Consider the following 14682-nt stretch of genomic DNA (forward strand, 5'->3'; position numbering starts at 1 on the left):
GTAAAATAATCAAAATTAAGTAAAAATCAGAAAATAAACAAAAATCGTAAAAAAATATTAAAAACTCATAAATTAAATAAAAATCAGAAAATTAGAAAAATAAGAAATTAATTAATATTTAGAAAATTAAAAAATAAATGAGATCAAATTTAAAAAAAAAAAGAAAATAAAAAATTCATATATTTCAAAAAAATGAAAATTTAAAAGTTTGAAAAAGTTTTTTCTGTCATTTTCAACGATGATGTTGGAAACTATCATTGGAGATATGACAATTATTGTCATTGTTAATGGTTATGTGAGAAACCATCATCGTCACTAGTGAATTTGGAATTCTGAATTTTCTATTTCCATTTTTTTTAAATTGTGAACTTTTTATTGAGTTCTTCTCTATTTAAATTTAATCTTATTTATTATTAATTTTATTTTATTAATATTTTAGAAAATTGTTTAATTTTAAAATATTTATTTAATTTTCTAAAATTTTAATTTAATTTTTTGATTTTTTTTTCATTTTCGTAAATTTTATTAAAAGTTTTGATTTTTATTTATTTGGATTTTTTATTTATTTATTTTGTTTATTTTATTTAATTAAATAATTATTTTTAAAAATTACTTGCTGAATCGGTCAATTTTTTGCTTTGAGGATTTTTTTATAATACAAATATCACTTTGAAGATTAAAAGTATTAGTTAAAAAAATTCAAGGTTTGAAGTGCTAGTAGATACTTTGAGGGTTTTTATGCGATTTTCCCCAATAAAAAACAAGGAGTTGTTCCATATGTCTATGCACCCCCAGTAGGCAGTAACTCATCAAATCCTACTAAACAGAGAAGAATGCAGTTCATTAGAAAGATACACACATCCGATACTTGCTAGCTTAATAAGAAGTGTGATTCTTCCTCGTGAAAAAAGGAGGATACTGGATACATCTTTAAGGTCTTTCAAAGCTTTGTGCCTAGAGATTCAACCAAGGAAGCACACACGCTCATATAGATAACCAACCGTAAACAAGAGCTGTCACTTCATATTTTCAAAACTTTTTAAATCAACAAAATTGTATGGGAATACAAAGATGCCTTATTTCTTTTTTTTTTTGTTTTAAACGAGACTTTTAAACCTTTCTCGGAGAAATTGAGCGAAGTTTCTATCAGCATTCCGAGTCTGGTGAGAAACCCAACGGGGTCGACTCTTCTTCTTGTTATGCTGGCCTGAAGCAAGTGGTTTTCACCTTGGTAAAATTGATTCTCGAAACGGTTGTTTGGGTAGAAAGAAAATCTGGTATGATACACTCAGAACTCGTCGTGATGGTAACGGACTTACGAGTTCACTCACTCTCTCACCCTTCAGAGTTCTTTTTCTTTTCTTTTCAGAATTCAAAATTGTACCAAACCGAGGGAACAAATCTTGATCGATCCACTACATGGACTATTTCAATTTTGAACGCCGGTTTATTAAGAGTTTATAACAGTATGGAAGGTGAAAAGCCCATTAGGCTATATATATCCCCTATATATTAAAGGAATAACATTTCGGAAATTAAGTTTTCAAATTGTTAATAATTAAAATAAACTCTTATCTTATGTGTCAATCAATTGGATGATTAAAAAATCCTATGTGGCATGATAAGATTGAAATTGAAAAAGTGAATGGTCTAATTTGATTTATTTATTTTCTTTTTTAAATAAAACCTACGGATTAATGACTAATATATATATATGACAATTAATGATTCTAATAATAAAGATTTGATAACAAACTATATATCCTCAATCATTTTTGTTTAATTTTATATTATTAAAATAAATTAAACAATCAAATTAGCTACAAATTTTAAATTTGATTTTTTCGTATATGTTATATATTGAATTTTAAAAACGACAATAAATGATTAAAAATATTTAAATTATTATGTTAGAATTAATGAACAAATGTTTAACATTTTTGTTATAAAAAGATACACAAGATTTTAAAATCATATGAGTAAAAAATATCATTCAATAATAAAACAAATATATAGATTAAAATATATACCACATAAGATTACAAAAATATTTTAATATTAAAACTTTCAATGAACAAAAATATTTTAATATAGTATAAACTAGGTGATTTTTCCGTGCTCATGCACGAGTATAAATATTTATAAAATAAATATAAAATAATAATCAACTATTATATACTTTTAATTTAAAATTAATTTTAATTTGTATGCATAATTTATATTTTTAATATTATATTACTTGAATTAGACATATGATTTTAGATATGTTATATCTAGTCGGTTTTGTTGTTTTTATATTTTATTTATTGGATTGCATATATTTTGCTGAATTCAACTATAATATTTTTATATTAAATATATTAAAATTATGATTAATTTTCTTATTTGTATTATGTTGGTTGTTGTCTTAGATATGTAAATATATTTGAGGAAGATTATGTATAACTGAAGATATATTGTTCTTATAATGAAATTAAAAAAAAACCAAAATATCTTATTCCAAATTACATAAATTAATATAATGATAATATTGTACAGTCTCATGCATATATATAAATTTTACAAAAGAACTAAATTGTAACAGTTGGTTATTAGTTTATTTTTATTTCTAAATATGTTTTGAGTCATCCTATAATTACATTTATAAAATAAATTATTATTATAAAATTATATATTCTTATTGTAGTTATATATATGATTTTAGATATAAGTTGGATTAGTCGAGTCACTCATGTTGTGAGTATATCCCATTACATATTTTTTTCAAATTCAGACTGAATTATAATTACTTTTATTATAATTAAGTAAAATCAAATTGTTATTTTTATTGGTTAAATGTGCATATATTTTCATAATATTATCGAAATATATGTTGACTTTAAAAAAATAAATATTAGAAAATGAAGCGAAAAGCAATAGGAAGTTACATACATAAGTAACTAATACATTTTTGAAAACTCATAAACACATATGAATATTTATAATAATTAAAATATTTTAAAAAATATAAATAATTTTATGCTTTGGATTTATCAAATGGTAAAAATGAAATTATTTTAAATAATCTTAAAATGAGAATTCTGATTCGCTTTGGTATTTTGGTTATGGTTATATGAAGTTCCACAACCATAAAAACATAAAATTTAAAAGCAAAATTAATATTAAGAAAACAAATAATTTAATAATGGTAAAAAATATGATTTATACCTTGTTAAAATATATAGTGTTATGTTATTTACAAAAATGAAACTAATCGATATGTTTTTTTAATATCTCTTAAAAATAAGCAGTTTACAAAAGTTGTGTGATTGTATTTTAGAAATCATATTATATAAATAAAATATATTATATAAATAAAATATAATTTATAAAAAAATTTGTTGTAATTTAAAGATATTATAGTCAAATATATATATGAAAAATAAAAAAATATTTCAATAATACTAATTAATTATAAACTATTCTGAGTCAATCAAACATATATCAGTTTGTGTTACTTAATTATTTTATGTAATCATCTAAGAACAAATTTACGTATATAAAAATTATATCTATTACTCTGAAAAATATGTTTTTTTGTATTGTTTAAAATTATGTTCTAAAATAAATAATATTTCTTTTTCTAATATAAATATTATTTTTTAATATCAATTTACTTATTATATAGTTTTTGCGTTTATATCAAATAAAAATATTACGAGAAATGTTTAATGCAATATTGCTATTTCTTATGTTGTATATTTATTTATTAAATATTTTCTCTATATTTTATATTAATTTTTTTTAATCTGCTGAGGACAATCCATGAAGCCCTCAAATAGTCTCTTTTATTAGTATAGATTTAAAGAAGGTTAGAATCTAAATTATTTTAAGCTTAATTTTTTTAATACATATGTCGATTAATTTGGTTGGTCTCAGAAGAAACACACTTTGTTTTACATAGTAGATTATTCTGAAAGCGTATTAAAGCGTATTATTCTGAAAGTTGTTGTCCGAGAACAGAACAGGTAGGTATATACTTTTAGCAAGAGAAAAAAAAACAGATAGGTATATATACTTTTGATTTTGTGCAGAAAAGAGAGAAAGGATATAAAATGACGCGACCTCGACTTTCGAACAATAATAAAATAATTCGAGATAAAATAACGATTAAATAATAATGTGGGCAATTGTTGTAAATAGAATCTTTTGTCACAAAAATAGATCTTAAAGATAAAATCGAATAAAATATTTCATTTAATAGATTAAAAGACTCTATTATCCTAGATATATGAATATAAATTAAAAAATAATAAATAAATTAATAATAATAATTTTTTATAGTTTCAGATTATTTGTTTTCAAATTCGAATTTTTTATAAACTTTTTTTGAACTTTCTTTTTCAAATTTTCTTTTTATAATTCAAAAATATTTTTTGAAACTATTTTTCAAACTTTTATTTTCAGATTTTTAGTAATAACCTTAATCCCAAAACTTCACCCCTTAACTCTAAACTCTAATATTTGGATTTATTAACATAAATGTATAAGTGTATATTTACTTATTTAATGAAACATTTTGATCATTTTGATCCTTGAGATCTATATTTGTGACAAAAACTTTTTAGTGCTATTCTAGTTTTTTCTCCAGTGGAAATAATAATAATATGTATAATAAACTCCACGTCATATCATAAAGTCAAATACAATACTATAAAGTCAAATCCGAAAATAAACATCTGAAATATCGACAATAACATAAGCTTGAAGGTCTGAAAACCTAGAAGATATTTCTTTCGCTGATCTGCAGAAATTCGTGACCGTTTGTATACCAGGTAATTCGAGACATTTTTGCATGAGTCATTTTTTGCTTTGTTGTTATATATTATTGAGAAGTCTGCTTAAAAAGTTTTTTTTTAATTGCTCTGTGCAGATATTCATTGAGGGTCTTTGCATGGTGATATGCTGGAAAATGAAGCTAATGAGATATCAGAGATTGTTGAAAGAAGGTTTGAAGAGCCAAGGACTCCAAAAGTGAGAAACGAAAGTGCTTCAGATCGTGTCAAACTGAACTCTCCTGATCGTAGATACCTTGCCTCTGTGGTTAAAAAGTCTGAAACTAACTCTATGGCTAAGGTATAGAAGATTGACTACTGTTACCCTATAGCTGATAATGAAAAAGAATTAGATTACAATATGTTTCCTTGCTCCTGAGTGGATTTCTGTTTGCAGGTTTACTTCCGAACTAGCAATCCAAAGTATAAACTTAATGAGGAGGAGGATGGTGCACTATTAAGTCTCTTCAGCGCTATCATAAAAGAAGAAGAACTGTATGTTCATTTAAGGTTAGTGCCAAAAAATTGACTCCCTTACTAGTTTTAAGTTAATCAGGATCATTAACAGCTTCAAATATATTGTCTCTAGGACAAAGAAGCAGCTTGGTTATGATGTTAGTTGCTATAAGGATGTAACGAGTGGAGTTTATGGGTTCTATATATATATTGTTTCTTCAGAATACGATCCGGAACGTCTTTTGGATGAAATTGATAAATTCGTAAAAAGCCTTGAGTCGCTGCTAGCAGAGCCGTGCTCACCCTCAAAGAAAAGAGGCAATTGCCCCAGGCCCCCAACTTTCTCATCTAATTTTAGGGCCCCATTTATCACACTGCCTTATTTCTTTTTTACTAAAATAAGTTAATTGATAGAGAAAAAATGTAAATGAACAATTTTTTAACTAAAACAAATACCAAAATATGTTATTTTCTGTCATTATAGGATGTTACTATAAGTATTGGTATTCATCTTATGCATGTGGTGGATTGTTTATATAGATATGTTATTGACGTTTGAGGAAATTGTTCTTCATTAGCTCAGTTCTGTTGTCTTCATGTTTATAATGTTTCAATCATTTTCTTTACGTGTTACCTATTAAATTACTAATTGTGTTTCATAAATTATTTGACGTAATAATCTATATATAGCTACCGTAAAAATACAAAATCTTGTATATACATATATATATATACATAAACTAATCTATTAAAAAAATTTCTTTGTAAAAACAGAAAATGATTAGTATGAAGTTGTAAAATTTAATCTTGTATAATTTTTTAAAAATATCATAAAGTCAATTTTATTTTATGTAATATATATAATTTTCTTACTGCATAATTTTATTTTTTCTAGCAAAAGATTTTTTTAAAACATTTTCTTTTTGCCTTAGGCCTCATAGAACCTTCGCACGGCACTGGCTGCTAGTGAGTTATATCCGGAATAAATTTATCTCTTTTTTTTTGTTTGGTGTTGTTAAACTTACAGGAAAACATGCCAGAAGAAACATTCCAGAGCTACAAAGAAAAGTGTCGAATCTGGATTGTATGACCACATAAATTCTAAATGGAAAGAGATTTTTTGCAAAAGGTAATGAAGGCTCCGATTGGCGTGTAGACTGTTGGGGGCTTTACGATGTTCCAGAGCCGTGAAAGTCAAAACAAAACCAATCAGATTTTTACCTTCATTTTTTTCTGTAAGGTTTCTACAGTTTTCAACCCTCGACTGTTAACTATTTACTATTTAAATATTTGTCTATTCTAAAGTCAGATAAACGAGACTTTTGATGGCTGTGAAGATTTTTTTTTTTTTTTGCATTTTTCAAGTTTCTTTCTTTCTCTTATAAAAACTAAAAGAATAAAAATAAAAATATGTAACCCAACAAAAATAAGATCCAATAAAATTAAATTTCAACTTCAATTTTTATTGTACAAACATTAATTATTATTTATGACAAAATAAATAAAATAAAATTTTGATAAACTTTCACTAATTTCTAGTTTTAAATTACATAATACTTCCGATGTTTGAAAAGATGTGTGTTTTAAAATTTTTATTGAAGAAAACATATGAAATTTTAATTACAATACTTATTATTTCCAATAAATTTAAGCAATATAAAGTTTTAATAAGAACAAATTTTTTTTTTTGAAATTTAAAAATTTGGAGCTAATTTGAGTTGGAAACACAGAAAATAAATATTTAGATTATTTGAAAAGTATTGAAAGTAACAGCCACATGAATTGGTACCAATCAGACTTTCAAAAGTATTGAAAGTCACAGCCACAACTTTTAAAGTCAAAATCTCTACATCCAAAATTCTAAAAACCAAAGTCTAAAGCGAAAGTCCTTACCAATCGGAGCCGAAGTCACTAACTAGTCAGTAACTGATCGACTGATAATTTTGCAGCGTGAAGTGACTAACTAATCTAAATTTTCAGGTACAAATTTGATTGCCACAAGAAAGAAGCTGATGAAATAGAATTTATTGAGAAAGATGAGCTCAGAATTTGGTACAATAAGTACTTCAAAGAATCATCTCCTAGTTGCCGGAAGTTTTCTGTCGGGGTATCTGGGGAAGGCAACACCAAGAGGAGGAAGAAAAATCGTCTAAGGTATCTTTAGTAGTGGTTGGATATGATGATGATGATGTTTGTTTTACAAAAGTTCATATGTACATTTTCACTCGCAGGCACCTGAAAAGAAGAAGAGCAAGCACAAAGCCTTGTGAAACAGATGAAGACCCAATGCCTCCCGCTTATCACACACTCTTTGGGTGTTTTCTATCTTTTAATTTCTGTTGAATTCCAAATTGTGGGCAAATACTTTATGACATTGCTGCTCACTGAGACAATGTTAACTTGCAATCTTGGTTTTGTAAGGACAACCAAACATATGTGTCTTTTCTAGTCTGGCACACATATACATCATAGAGGTGTGTGTTTCTCAATCGATGCATGCCTTCGTCTATACGCTCATAGTACTTGAACATAGGTTCACAGACTTAACATACAAACTTGTGACTCGGGCTCACAACTTGTTACTTGAGACTTGAACATACATTCACAATATTAGACGTAATCTAATATACATTCAAAACTCTCCAACATAGATAAGAAGTCTAGATAAGAAATCAAGCTGTTGTCATCGATGCATTTGTGAAGGCTAGATTTTGCTACGCTTGAAGATAATTGCTTTTAACTCTCATACTGTTTTCATTATTTCCCTCAGTTTACATAAATAGTGCAAAATCTTTCTGCCACTATGGTAAAGACAGTGATTGAATTAACATTTATCGGTGACGTGACTTGGAAGAAACAGAAACTACGAACCAAACACAAGTACAGACCGGACCGGTTTGAACCACTCACCGGTGCCAATAACAACAAAGTCCCTTTTTCACAAATCTATTATATTAAAATAGAAGTGATGATTTCTCATTCATATGTGATTTTTAAATAATGGACTACTTACTAGAGTTGGTCAGATTACATTTTCAATCATTAATAACATCTAAATAACATCTAATAGTATAAAATAAAACATATCTCATTAAATACATCTATGGACATGTTATATATTAATACTCTAAATTCACATTTGCTATGATACATTTATTTTCACACATTGTTTGTGTAAAACACATTATAACATCCTTTCAGGTGAAAATGAATACCTCATTCTAGACAAACATATGAACATATCAAGATTACTTTTGTTAGACATTAAGAATACTTTGATTTACAGTCAAAGACATATATATAACTCTCCAAGTCGTATGCCAGTTTCTGATTGAAAAGAATAGATGAACTTCATGTCAAGTTTGGCATTCACACACATCTGCAACTATTATTTGACAAATAGTGTTTTGTTAGTATTGTTTCACCGTTCATTGAAGATGCTTGGCTATGATCGTAGTATCATATGTTAAGAAGATATGTTAATAATTTTAGATGGTCACTATCATGTATTTTGAGAAGATGAACTTCATCCATTGTTTATGCCATTGGTATTTTGAGAAGATGAACTAGATGCATTCTTTACGTGTGTGTGATTATTTTAGATCCTAATAATATCTAATTCAGTTATTAGAATAGTTATTAACAGTCAATTCTATTTAAATTCAAAAAAATAGAAGATTAAGAAATATTTTGTTATTATAAAATCTTAGCAATGTCTAATTTTTGTTGGGTTTAAACTATAGATGATCCATTGAGTTTATAGATAGAAAAACATTTTTAACAAACTTAGTCTAAATTTAATATCTGATCTATTAAAAACTGTATACAAGAATTATAATTTTAACAGACTTAGTATAAATTAATAATTCATTGATTAATATAAATCTGTGAAACTAAAAGTCTTCTTTAATATCTTTGAGGATGACAATAAAATAATATTTACCAATCTTTATATACATTAACCATTTCAATAATGAAATCATAATACCAAAAAGAACTATATATAAGAAGATACTATTACATGTGAAATTTTGAAACATTCTATTCAAAAAAGAAAAATACCATAATATTATTATTTTTTTAAATGAATAATCTTAAAATCTCAAAAATATAATATATATCAATATAGAATTTGTGTGTGTGTTTACAAAAAAAAATACCAATTTAGAATTGTTTACAAAATATTTATAAAAATAAATGAAAAAAACATCCGTCCGGTTGGGCGGGTCGAGATCTACTGTAGTATAAAAGATTAAAAAAGATAGCAATGAAGAAATATATCACAAAAATACACACACAAAATGGTGTATGGAAGGAAAAGTGTAGTTTATGCTATCCCCTAGTCATATTGAGAAGTGATTTTGACATGTGTCATCACCATATAATTTTGAAAGAAAAATGATGACATGGTACAATAACATTGATGACATGGCTTGAAATAAATTATGACATGGATATTTAATTTAATGTTAATATATATTTAAGATAATTTTAAAAATATGGTAATAACTTATAGATCATTATGACATATTTACATTTAATATTAATTTTATATTAAGGTAAGTTTTTTAAAATATGGTAATAACTTATATATCATAATTAATATAACAATAAATAATAAATTAAATAGAAATATAATAATAATAAAAATTCGAAATATTATTTAGCTATATTTTCATAAGTATATAATTTTATTACAAAAAAATAATTCTTCAAAATACTATGCATTTTTAAAAAAGAATAATTTTCTTTAAATAATGACATGGACATTTACATTTATTGTTGATTTGTATTATTAGTAAGTTTTTAAATATAGTAATAACTCATAGATTATCATTAATATAGAAATAATAATATAATGTTATAAATAGAATATAATATTATTTTTGAATTTTCAAAATTTAATTCTATTTAATAATATTTTAGTAAAACAATTCTCCAAAATTATACAGTTTTTAAATGTAATTTTCTAAAATACTATTATTTATTTTAATATCCATAAATTTTAGAAAATTATTTAGTTTTATGTTTTGAAATTATACACTTAACAAAAATTTCTCTTACATTTACAAAATTTGATTTACTAAATTTAACAAAATATATAAATTAAAGAATATTTCAAAATTGTAATTTTAAATATATACATATAATTACTAAATATAAATTTAATAAAAAAAATAATCTTAAAGTTACATATGATTAAATTAAAATTATATATTTTAAGCAAATAATAAATCAAAAATTAACAAAATTTGTATTTAAAATAAATTTAAATTTTAAATCTTTTATTCTGTACATGGTGCAGGAAAACACCTAGTTATTATTACACATGCGCGAGGCGATTCGCAAACATGATTTGATGATCAGTAGAGTGTTACAGGAAATGCAGTTAGCCACGTCAGCAGAGTGGTACTATATAAACAGAAGCAAGAAGTCTCTCATTTAGAATCATCGAAAAAGATCGATAAAGAGTTTGTTAGAGTTTCTTCTTCCTTTTCTCTGTGGTTTCTTGGGAATTTTCTAGGAAAATCTCCTCATTGTTGTTCTCGAGTGTTGTTTCTAATTCTAAGCTCTTCACACTGTGAGAGAGTTGGATTGGTGTTTTATGAACGTCAATTCAATTGCTCTACTATTCATCATCTTCACCAATACAGTTTATCTGTATCAGTGGTCTCAGAGCCAGTCGAGTTCAGCGATTGAAGAGATGCCGATGACTAAGCCTACAGTTTCGGAATCGCACCGCATCAGATCCAGAGAATGAAAACAGTGATTCTGTCGATTGTAATTTGCTTGAGAAACCAATTCAATTCATGAAACAGAAATAAATGGAGGAGTTTAAAACAGAGAGGTACCAAACTCTCTTCTGGAACCAAGCCCTAGGGTAGAGAAAATTGCAATCTGCCTTTGCTTAAGAACATTAAGTAGCTCACAGCCTCTATTCATTGATTCACATAAACTTGGTGTTTGGACTGCTCCTAAAGTAGACCAAATATACATTTAGAGAGAGAGAGGAACTGATTCAGAAGGCAGTAGTAGAACGTGTTGAGTTTGATGCACATCAGTTGTCTGATGAAATGTGCTGAGAGTTTGTTTAAGATGAATCAGAGAGGAGGTATCAAAAAGACTGGACTTTCAAGTACAAGCTTAAGGAACCAAGGCAGGCAGCATTGGTTTTCACAGAGAAGAAAGAGCTTCAGGTGGTTGTTTACTGACACTATCAATGATGGTTTTGGATGGGATAACTTTTGTGGTTTGTTTTCATCAAGAGTTGCCAAGTGTTTGTGCTACTGATGAGAATATGGTTCCTTCTCACTGAAAACGTGTGGCCAAACACCATTGCACAAGTCATGAGCCATTGGACTGTGATTCCATTGGAAATGGTTTTATAGCTTCTCGTACAAGGTTGCAGCAAAACAGAGAAGTCCTTCATGGTGGGCTAACTTAGCGAGAGACATAGATGAAGTGTTACAGCCATATAGTTCTGGGATCTTTCTGTGCCTGCATTGCAGCAAACTTTGATCACTGGAACCCAAGAGTCTTATACAGTTTGATTTGATGAGTTCAGGTCAGTAAAGAGAATGGGTTCTGGAGCTTAGCTTCAAAATGTAGAGGCTAAATAGAAGATCACCATCATCTGAATCAAGACACTTATTTGTGCGTGTTGTTTACGTTCATACAAACTGTCTATGAGAGGGAACATGGTGCCGTGAGAGTGTGATTGCTTTGTGCAGACAAACTTCTGCAGTGTCAGTGTTGAAATATGCTGATATTTGTGACGTGTTGCAATGGTTAGTTTGTTCCAAGCCTATGGTGTTCATAAACTCAATGAAAGAAGGGTCATGAAGTAGAAGGGAGAATGATGTACATAGACAATTTCTATGAGTTTCATCCTAACCTTGTGGTCAAGGTTTTCAGTTTATCTGTATCATCGAGCTAGCTACACCACCAGACCCAGAGACCCTTGTATTGATCTGAACCGAGCCGAGCCAAACAACACAAGCGTAGTGGCTACAACCGTCTTTGCAACCAGTGATCCCAGACCTTGCTTCAAAATGTCTAGCAATTTCACCACCACCTTCTCACTGGAGTCCCGAACCCGTGTTAAAATCAGGGTGGCTTCCACTGGCACGACCGTATAGAAGCTGAGACATATCAATAAAGATTTTTACTTAAGCTTTGTTCTTTTGGTCGAAGCTGCCGCAGCTTCATGCGTCAAAGAAAATACAAAGAAAACAGTTTATTTTACGGGATCCTCATTAATTGATGTCCCTGCGTTTTGTAAAAAACAATCGCGTCCTCCATTTTTTCCGACGCTAGATTTCACAGCGTCACAAATCTCTATAAATTTAGGTTGCGGTACTGTTAACGTCTATTCTATAAACACTGAAAGTAAAGATTCATTCACGATAAAAGCCGTGTCCTTTGTATTTTTTTTTGACGCCGGACGCTGCGGCAGCATCTACCAAAAGAACACGGCTTTAACATGGAGAGGTGTGTTTTTAGAATGGATCAATACAAAAGTTGGATTTAACTAAAGTGCTGTTCGTTTGGTTGCCGTAGGTCCAGCGTCTGCGTATGCGGCAATGATTTTTGCAGCAAGTTTGTTCGTTTCATCAACGTCGATACGTGCGTCTGTGTCTAAACGCCAACACCTGCGTCTAAACGCCAACACCTGCGTCAGACGCCGAGAAAATCCCGCGGTCGCGACTAATAACCAGCGTCTACTTAACCTATTTACTATTTTACCCTTAACCTAATTCACTAATTACAAAAAAACCTAAGCTATTTTGACGCAGACACGGCTCTCTTCTCCATTGACGCCCCTGCCTTATCTTCTCCATCTCTCTCCATCGATCTCAGACCCATCTCTCTCGATCTCAAACCCAACCCAGCTCTCTCTCTCTCTCTCGAACCCAGCTCTCTCTCGATCTCTCGATCTCTTGAAACTCATCTCATCTCACTCTCTCGTAAGTTCTCTCCTTTTCTGGGTTTTGTTTGCTTACTACTATTTAGAATGCTAAGTGTTGTTTCTTGTCTATTGGATATCGTTTTGTCTGAGAACCAAAGTGTTCTTGTCTTGATAAACAAGACTTCTTTGGGTCTCACGTTAAGACTGTTTTATTTTTTTTCTAGTGATCAGGAAGATGGACTTCTTAGGTTTCGTGGCAATTACTAAACAAAATTATTTTAACAAAGTTCCAAATACATTATGTCCTGCATATTAATACAAATTAATTGCAAACAACTATTATACATACGATAATCATCTTTACTTATTAACTAGATTTTGATCCGCGCTTGGAAGCGCAGAATATTTTACGATAAAAAATTTCACTAATAATATAATAAATATTTTGGTAATTTTAAAGAGTGCATTTTAAATATTTTTGCATTTAAATCAGTGTTTTTTAAATTCAACCCGATTGTGATTATACCGGTTAATCCGGAGATCTGACAATTCAATTTTAAGTTTTAAAATATTTATATTTAAGAAAAAAATCATTAAAATCTGAGACTAAACCGATTGAACTGTTGGATGACCGATATGTAATCTAATTTGATTTAAATTATAATAGTTTCATAATTTGTAATCTTATAATCCAAATTTAAACTTTATTATTTTGCAATTTATGAAATTATAACGTTTTTACAAAATTTTAAAGAGAAAATGATAGATATAAAATAACTAAGATTAATTATTGTATTGTTTGGGAAACATTGATAGTAGTATAAAAAATATATTGTTTGGAAACATTGATAGTATTATAAAGAAATAAGTATGTTGTTTGGAAACATGGATAATAGTATAAAGAAAAGAACATTAATGATTTAATGTAGGTTTAACTATAAAGTATAAAATTGTATTTAATTTAAAAACTTACAAAATAAATGTTAAGTCTAACAGAATGTTTCTGTTTTAATAAGATAGATCAATTGTTATATGTTTCCTCGTCTGACTATGAGTTTAAATGGTAGGTGTACTTTTTTGTAGGTTGATAAAGTAATTTCCGCTGAAAACATAAAATGACAAAATAAAAAATTAACAAGCAAAATTTTAATCCATCTTCCATGTTTTAAATTTATAACTGGTTAGAAAACATGATTGACCTAATAAATATTGGATTTTTCCTGATATGTTATCTATGTAACAGAGTAGTGGGATAACTGATTAGTGAAATAGCAAAATTAATTGGATTTCTTGTTTTAGAATAAGCATTGAGGAGCAGCAACATTGATACAACATTTTTCTCCAAAAGAAAAAAAAACATTGATACAAACAACATCTGGAGATTCAGAGAATCTCAGTTACGCATGTATATTGAGTGAAAATAACACTGCATAGGATGCAAAAACTCAGAGACTAATTATCTGTTCTGGAATATATCTTGGGTTCACACACGCTCGTCTCATC

The sequence above is a fragment of the Raphanus sativus genome, chromosome 6, assembly GCF_000801105.2.
Source record: "Raphanus sativus cultivar WK10039 chromosome 6, ASM80110v3, whole genome shotgun sequence".
NCBI classification, from domain to species: domain Eukaryota; kingdom Viridiplantae; phylum Streptophyta; class Magnoliopsida; order Brassicales; family Brassicaceae; genus Raphanus; species Raphanus sativus.